Genomic DNA, 8,961 nt, shown 5'->3' on the forward strand with positions numbered 1-8,961 from the left:
CCTGGCGAGGGTTCCAGTATCTGCAAAACAGCTCCAAGGACACGCCTCAGAATATTATCGAGAGTCCTTGAGGAGGAATTAAAGATCCTTGACACAGTTTAGTGGCTAAATTATTATTATTTTGTCTTGCTTGACTGTTTCCCTTTCTTTCTGCATTTTCTCACTTCTCTGATTAAATTTATTCTGTGGAAATGGGGGAAGGCCTAGGAGGCTAACATTTTTCTACCGATGAGGCAGGTGGAGGAGTGGGGGGCAGGGTGTTCCATCCTGGACGCCCCCCAGGGTCCTGCTCTGTTACGGCAGTGGGCACGAGCACATCACTGTGCAACCATCCATCTCTGGAATGTTCCATTCTCCCCAGCGGAAGCTCTGTCCCCATTAACCTCTGTCCTCCACCCTTCTCCTGGCCCCTAGCGCCTACCATTCTACCTTCTGTCTCTACGAATTTGATATCTCTAGGGACCTCACATAAGTGGATCACACAGCATGTCCTTTTGTGACTGGCTTGTGTCACGAAGCATGACGTCCTCAAGATCTATCCACACGGCAGCCTGGGTCAGAATATCCTCCCATTTTGAGGCTGGGACGGACCACATCGGGCTCAACCATTCACCCACTGCTGGGTGTGTGGGCTGCTTCCACCTTTTCTTTTTGCGAATATGCCACTAGGGGCAAACTTCATTTTTTTAGACAGCTGCAGAATATTCCATGCGGTGGAATTCAGGGCACCTGCCCTCTAAGGCTGCACCTTTAGCCAGTGTCCGCTTTTGCCGTCGCAGACACAGCTGCGCCCAGCACCTGCGAGTCCGGGCTGCCCCGCCCCTGCACGGCTCCGCGGCGGGACACGTCCCTGCCCTGAAGCTGCTGCAGCAGACGGAGGCGAGTCTGTATGTCTTTAGATGCGTGTCTTTGAACTCTTTCTGCTTGGCAGCTGTTCGAAGCTCATTTCAGACGTGCCAGACCCTGTGGGTGATGGTGTGAGTTGCTGGCGTATTTGCCAGGCGACACTCAAGGACAGACCTTGCAAAATTCAGACTTTGCCACATTCAGACTTCGGCGGCACAGATCGGTCGCCCCACCCTGGACGCGGGAGCTCCCCCCGGGCTGCGCAACGGACACTAGGGGGCGTGAGTCTCCCGCTTTGGGGCGGCGAGAAGGCTCCGCCCAGTCGCCACCTGCACATCTCAGTGGGGAAAGCTCGAGGTTTCCTAAAGAGATGCCGCATAGTTGACGATGGAAACTGACTTGGGGGACAGAGGGATTCTGGTGAGTCCGCCCTAGTCCTGGTGCAGACACTGTAGAAACCGTGGCAGCGGAAGGAGACGAATGGCACTCAGAGCTGGGCAGAGCAAGGTTTATCCAGCACCCCTGGGGGCTCAGAGTCACCTCCAGAGTCTGAGCGCCAGGTCTTTGTTCTCAGCAACTTTTATCCCAGACAGGGTCTTGTTTTTCCCATGGAAGCAGCCCGGACCTCCGCCTTCCCGGAACAGACAGTGTTCTTGCCAAAGAAACTGAGCAAGCAACAGAAGCAGAGCGGATAGGCAATGCTGGCAACAGGATCAGCAGGGCTGCTGGCATAGGGTACATAGTTGCTACATAATTACAATAAGGTGGTATGAGGGAGTAGCTGAAAAGGCACACATCTGCCCTTTCAGCCAGGGAGGCATCTGTCCCTTAGTTAAAACCCTCACTTCAGCCCCACCCAGTGCGAGCTCCTCAGCCACTGCCTCTCCTGGGGTATCAGGGGCTTGCCACTGCTCCAACCCCCCGAAACAGGGCCCAAGGTTTCTACTTGTAATTCTTTTAAACAGATAAAGGTGTATTTCTTTATCGTCTAAATATAATACCTGCCCAGGAGTTCCCTTGTGGCCTAGTGGTTAAGGATTCGGCATTGTCACTGCTGGGGCTTGGGTTCCACCCCTGGCCCGGAACCTTCCGGTGCCTTGGGGGCAGCGAAAAGAAAAAGAGGAGAAAAAGTGTGTCCAGTGGCCCTGGCTTTCAGTGGCCCGGCACATCTCACCTCCTTCTGTCTGTCCACCAGGACTGGTCCCATGGCACCGCCTAGCTGCCGACAGGCCGTCTCGGGTCAGAACCCCTGGTGGGATGCCTGCTGGGTGATGCAGCCTTGGGGGGTGGGTGGAGGTGGAAGCTGCAGGAGGGGTGGGACCCAGTCCCTCCTCCCTGGCTGTCAGTGGGGGTCGGTGGTGGGGAATTCATTTCTGTTGCATCATCTCCTCTGCCTGCCAACCCATGTGCTGGGGTCACCCGCCCATCCTGGTGTCCAGGGCTCCTAGGTTTCGGGGTGTCTGAAGGAGCCCAGAGGCACCGGGTGGTGCTGAGCCGTGCTGCCTCCGGGGCTGGGCTGGGTGGGGGCTGAGTCGGGGCTGAGTGCTAGGAAGTGGGGGCTGTAACGAGGCCCAGATCCGGGCCGTGCTCTGCAGGAGGCCTTCCTTGTCCCCTGGCCCAGCCCTCAGCTGGCAGTTCTTCCACTGCTGCACCACTGCCTGCATGGGTCTCAGGCTGGGGGCACCCTGCTTGGCAACCTGCCTCTCTGATGACCCTTGTCCTCCCAGCAGGACTGGGCTCCTCTCCTCCTTCCCAGGACTGGGTGCTGATGGTCGCAGGGAACCAGAGCCCTAGTCACTGCGGGCGGAACCGTCTGTCTCCCAGCAGGTTGTACTTGGCGGTGATGCTGCAGCTGCACCTGCTCCCTGTCGTCACAACGAGGTCACTTGGCCAAATAGGACTCCCTGCCTGGCGGCCCTCGACCCCTGTCATCCTGCCCTGGGCGCTGGCCCCATAGGTGTGCTGCCTGCCCATGCTGCATGCAGCGCTGCCCAGCAGGCACGTACCCTGGCTGCAGTGTCAAGCCACGCTGGCCACTCACCACGGCAGGAAGTCACCTAGAGGCTGAGGCAGTGCTAGGGCTGGGCTCTGTGTCCTGCCCTGCCCTAACCTGTGCTGGGCCGCGGGCATCTTGCGGAAGGACACACACTCCCTTGAGTCTGCCTGGGGAGGGCAAGTGAGCCACGCGGTGCTTGAGCACACAGAGGTGCAGGTCCCGCTCAGAACCAGGGATGCGGGAATGGAAGGGACCTCCCGGTGGGTGGTCCAGCCCCCTGTTTTATGGAGAGGAAACAGAGACGGGGCCCGCCCAGGCCAGCCAGCTGTGAGCGGGAACCTGGCTGTCCTGGCAAAGCCATCCCCTCACTGTGCCTGACCCACCTCTCAGGCTGATGACACCCCACGGGGGGAGCACAAGGGGCTTGTGTGAGGGTCCTGGGCTGCCATGTCCAAGCACCACAGGTGGGGCGGCTGAAAACAAGACCCTCCTCCCAGCCTGGAGGCCAGGAGTCCGAATTCAAGATGTTTGCAGGGCTGGTTCCCTCCAAAGACACCAGGAAAGCAGCACCACCCCCCTCCAGCTTCTGGCAGGTTTGGCAGAGCCTGGTCCTCCCTGGCACGTGGTGACATTGTTCCAGTCTCTGCCTCTGTCCTCACATGTTCTTCCCTCTGTGTGTGTCTCTATGTCCAATCTCCCTTTCCTTCTTTTTGTCTTTCTAGGGCCACACCTGCGGCATATGGAGGTTCTCAGGCTAGGGGTCTAATCAGAGCTCCAGCTGCTGCCCTACGCCGCAGCCACAGCCACGCGGGATCCGAGCCAGCTCATGGCAATGCTGGATCCTTAACCCACTGAGCGAGGCCAGGGATTGAACCTGTGTCCTCATGGATACAAGTCGGACTTGTTAACCGCTGAGCCACGATGGGAACACATTCTTGGGGGGACCAGATTCAACCCTGTACAGGGTCTCATGAACTGTCTGGTGTCAGGTGGGCGTGAGCTGGTGGTATAGACAGTTGTTGGCTCTAAATGGCCAGCTGCTACACCCAGGGACAGAAAAACGGTGGCTTTGTGGAAATTTCAGGGCGGTCAGACCCCTTCTAGTTTCTCAGAGGGGGCTGGAGAAGCTGAGGGGCCTGGAGAAGCATCTGTGTGGACCCAGATGAGGCCGGTGGGAGAGAGAGGGCGGGTCCAGCAGGAGGCGGCTGCACAGGGAGTCCCGTTCTGGAATGCTGGCTGCCGGCAGCCTTTGGAGTTAGAAAGCGGGGGTGCTGCCTGCGTAGCCTTCTGGAAACCTCTGGCTGTCTAGACTGACAGGGGCTAGTGGCCCTGGTCAAACAGCCCAAGGATGAGCCTCAGGCAGAGTTGGGGCAGGTGGGCGAAAACAGGAAAGGTGCTCCTGGATTGGCCACCAGGTGACAGCCTGCCTGTGGCCATCAGACCAGAATGTTCCCTTCCATGACCAGGTCTCATGGGGAGGTGGTAAAGGTGGACTCGGAGGGCCGTTAAAAGCACGTTAGAAACCGAGAGAAGACGGTTCCCTGCACAGGCTCGCACAGCGCACACACGGGACCGCCTGCTCCTCAGGTGCCTGGAGCAAGGAGACCCTCCCTCCCCAGCATGGTGAGTCCCCGGGACCCCTCCTCCTTGGTGGTCTGCCCCTAGTTTTGAGAGGGGCTTCAGTTGGAGGAGAACAAGCCTCGTTTGTTCACAGAGCCCTAAACTGTGTTCCCAGGAGGGTTAAAACAAAGGCTGCTTACTGCAACCCCCAGGATCTGTGGGGGTGGGTGGGGGGCTGTGAGAGCAGAATGAAGCTCCAGCTCGGAGGTCCCAGCTGCGAAGGGGGTGCTTTTCCTTGTTCCTTCTCCGCAGGGGAGCCTCTTGCATAAACCCACAAAAGGCCTCGTAGATAATCTCACGTGTCTGGACGTGGGACTCCTCACGCGTGTGTACCAGGCTCGCCGAAATTCACTGGGAAGGCCCCGGAGGAGGAAGAGGATATCAGCAGCAAGAGAAGAGAATCCCTCTTCTTTATGGACCCTACCTTCTGTTGGGATGGCAGACATGATAAAGGAACAAGATAAATAAGGCACGTATAATGCACATTAGAGAGTGACACATGTTGAGAAAAATATTAAATTGGGAGGGAGGTGGGAAATAGGGTTGGAGCCCTTGTGTATCCGTCAGCTGTTGCTATGGTGATGCTACGTAACAAACATCCCAAACCTCAGTCGCTTGCAAACTCTGACATTTATTTCTCGCTCAGGGGTTCTGCTTCAGACCTCGGGATGGGTTTAGGTCTCCACCTGTGTCTCTGCCAGTGCTCAGACTGAGGGCAGCGTCTGCTGGGCATTCGCTTCTTGCGGTGCAGGGTCGAACCCCCCACATCGAAAGCCTCCTGCAGAATGTGGCCGAAGTTACATCTCCTCACACCCCACTGCCCAGAGAGAGTTAAGGGGCCAAGCAGGAGTTGGAGGGGTGGGGACGTGCACTCTGCCTGCCGTGGACTGTGGCCATGTCACAGGGGGAAACCGTCACTGACCAGGTGGTTTTTGGGTAAGGACCTCCAGGAAGCGAGTGACCCAGCCCCTCAGATAATGGAAGGAAGTGCAAAGGTGACATCTGAGCGACTGCAGGGGCCAGTGTGGCTGAGCATCAGGAATGGGGGCAGGGAGGGAGAGGCCAGACCTCAAAAGGCATCGCAGGTCATGGTAAGACTTAGGCTTTTGCTCGGGCGGGATGGAATGACAGGTGAGGTCTGGGGCACATGAATGGCTTATGTGACTTTAGGGGATCACCCTGGCTGCTGGCTGAAGAGCTTCTGGGGGGCAAATGCGGAAATGGGGAGCCCAGCAAGGACGCAACTGTAATTATCCAGGCGAGAGGTGATGGCGTCTCAGATTTGGGGGGCTGTGGGCTGGTGAATCGGACTTGAATTCTGGGTATTCTTTGCAGAGAGCAGTGAAAAGATTTGTGGAGAAGTCAGGTTTGGGAAGTGTATTCGTTTGCTCATCCATCCATCCATCCATCCACCCACCCATCCATCCATCCGTATCTGTCACGTGTCTCTTTGTGTCCATCATCCATCCGTCTTGTGGTTTGGTTTCCCTGGGGAGCCCTGACTCACAGCCCTTGTTTGATCTGTGTCATGGTCTCTGACTCCTGGACTGTTCACACCATCGGGAGATCTGTTGCTGCCCTGCCTGCAGCCCCCGGTGGCCTCTGAGCCCACCACAGCAAAGGGGCCATTTCGGAGGGGCATGGTCCCCCTGCTTCTCTGTTCTCGGGGTCCAGGGGTCCGCTCAGCCCAAGTGAAACTCCCCGAAGTGCCAGAGTCAACGTCCCCCGGAGCAGCCTTCCAGCAGGGGGGCTGTGTCAGGGTAAACGCCGCGGCTTCTGCCCCTGATGGGGGCGGCCCTGCCATGTATCCAACGTGGCTCCTCAGGGGTGCCCACGGGCCAGGCCCCAGTTGCCCATGTCAGTGACCATCAGGCGACCTTTGCTGGCTTCTCTCCTGCCCTGTCTCCCTGCCCCTCAACGCTTCTTCTTCCCAGGTCCCCCGGCAAAGGCACCAGCACCAGTGCCTTCCCTTAGGGTCTGCCTTGGGAGACCCGGCAGAGACACCCATCCCCGTGTCGCTGCTTCTCCTTGACGGCGTCACTGGAGAAGAGGGGTCAGGGCGGCTCTCTGTGCAGCACCCAGGCCAGGAGCTGCTCTGGATGCTGGCTGCCTCCAGATCCAACTAAGTAGACCCAGGGCTGCAGATGCCCTGCTCTCTGGCTTTGCATCTGGCCGCCCTGTGTAGCTCAGCAGAGTGGAGTCTCTGGTCCGGGAAAGCTGTGTCCCTGGGCTCAGGAGGGAACCAGAGGCTGCCTCAGAGCCATGTTCTGCCTGCTGACTCTGTGACACTGGTGTCCACAGCCTCACGCGGCCCCGCGGTCCTGGCCAGGCTGACGGCCCCTCACCTTGCTTCTTGCTGGCCACCTGGTGGCTCCTATCCTCCCAGTTATAGGTGGAGTAACTACAAAAATTGTCAGCCAAGGAGTTCCCCTCGTGGCGCAGTGGTTAATGAATCCGACTAGGAACCATGAGGTTGTGGGTTCGATCCCTGCCCTTGCTTAGTGGATTAACGATCCGGCGTTGCCGTGAGCTGTGGTGTAGGTCGCAGATGCAGCTCGGATCCTGCATTGCTGTGGCTCTGGCGTAGGCTGGTGGCTGCATCTCCGATTCGACCCCTAGCCTGGGAACCTCCATATGCCGCGGGAGCGGCCCAAGAAATAGCCAAAAAAAAAAAAAAGATACACACACACAAAAAATTGTCAGCCAAAACTTTTGGGAGGGTCAAGGGATGGTTTGGGCAGCGTGGGGTCTGACAATCTGATTATGATGCCTGGCAGCGAGGTGATGGGCCAGCAAAGCGAAGGGAGGCATTGCCCGCCGGCACCGGGAGAGGCAGAGCCCGCTTGTGGGTCCCGTGGGCCCTGGTTTCCTATGTGCCTCAGCCGCTGCCCTGCGAACGGGGCTGTAGGCTCAGGCTGAGAACAGCCCCAGACGGGGCCCCATTCAGATATGAAACTTCCCCGAAGGTGACGGTGGAGGTTCGCTTTCATGGGGGCTTTTCAAAAGGCCCCGTCCCTTCAGCTTAGTGTCCCCGTCCCCTCACCCTGCCCCAAATTGTTAGTTCCTCTGAACAGAGCAGAAGCACAGGACGTGAGTCCTTAGGTTGGGGTTGGGGTGGAATCAGGAAAACACGTAAGTGGACGTCCCCTCAAGCCGGCGTCTACACCCAGGACTCCTCTGGGCGGCCCTGCGCTGGGCTTCGTTGGAAATGTCACAAGCCAGGTGGTGCGACGGGCCCCTGCGTGGGGAGGCCGCCCCCACACTCAGCCTGCCCCTGAGATGCAGCTGGGGCGAGGAGGGGAGCCCGCATCCCGCGTGAAAAACTGAGTGGCTAAGCGATCGTGTAACGTTAAAGACGGTAACAGCATTAGCCCAGGACACGCGGCAGCGCGAATATAATAATGAGCTGAAACTGATGAACTAGAAAACAGCAAACTTGATTCGTGAAACACCTAGCAAAATTAACAGCCCTTTCCAGATTAACCAGGGGAAAGGGCCAGGGGACCCAAGCCAGCAGGGCCACAGGCCCCCCGCTTCAAGCTCATGGGGCGGGGGCGGTGCGCTCAGGCCCGGGGGGAGCTCCGAACGCCACCGACTCTGGGCGCCCCCACAAAACTGTACAAAAGAAGGGAAACCACAAATCACCACGGCTGACTCAGGAGAAAAACAGAAAACCAGACGTCCTGTAACCATGGCAAAGATGGAATTGGTAGAAAAACTGTGCCCAAACAGAAAACCTCAGGCCCAGATGTTTCCAGGTAAGTTTACCAGCGTTTAAGGAAGCTCTTCCAGAGAAAAGGAAAATAGAAAACATGCCCCGCCCCCCATTTTATTATGAATCATCAGCTTTTTATCAAAACCAGCTCAGGACAGTAAGAGAAAGATTACAGGCCAAGGGCATTCAGAGCACAGATGCAAATTCCTGAACTTAGAGGGCAGACTAACCCCACTGGCTGGCTCCTAACAGCCCCTGTGCCACCCCACCCAGCGGGAGCTCCAGCCCTCGGGCTGACTGGTCCTACCGAGCGAGGGCTGGCTCTCCAGGGGCTGCCCGGGGGAGGGGGGGGTGAGGGGGGTGGGGGGTGTTTAGCAATGCGGGGAGTTAGTGACCTGGGAGCAGATTTGGCCAGTGAGAGCCAGGACATGGGGCAGACTGGCAGTTAAATTCTGTTCTGAGGTCCTGCCAGCTGTGTTTTCCTAAGGGCTGCGGCCAGCTCCATAGACTGTCACCGTATACATTATATTATAATATTGTATTGTATTATATTGTATTGTACTGCTTTATTTATATATTGTATTGTCTTGCATTATATTGTATTGCTTTAGTATGCTACATTATATTATGCTATATTATATTGAATTGTGTTGCATTATATTACATATTGTATTGTTCTGTATTGTATTATACATTGCATTATATTGTGTTGTATTATATATATTTTGTTTGTTTGTTTTTTTAGGGCCCCACCCACAGCATATGGAAGTTCCGAGACTAGGGG

At 57.0% G+C, this 8,961-nt stretch overlaps 1 long non-coding RNA gene across 1 annotated transcript; it reads left to right on the top strand.

The window, feature by feature from the left end:
• Positions 1-852: 852 nt before the first annotated feature.
• On the top strand, positions 853-8,136 carry LOC110256285 (uncharacterized). The gene is made up of 3 exons (XR_002337650.2): positions 853-1,266; positions 4,309-4,465; positions 4,715-8,136. It is a non-coding gene; the product is annotated as an uncharacterized LOC110256285 (long non-coding RNA).
• The last annotated feature ends 825 nt before the right edge of the window (positions 8,137-8,961 follow it).

This window comes from Sus scrofa, chromosome 13, assembly GCF_054392235.1.
Source record: "Sus scrofa isolate SSC_HxYL_T2T_F1_AM1 chromosome 13, Sscrofa_HxYL_maternal_Yorkshire_Landrace_v2.0, whole genome shotgun sequence".
In the NCBI taxonomy this organism is placed as follows: Eukaryota; Metazoa; Chordata; class Mammalia; order Artiodactyla; family Suidae; genus Sus; species Sus scrofa.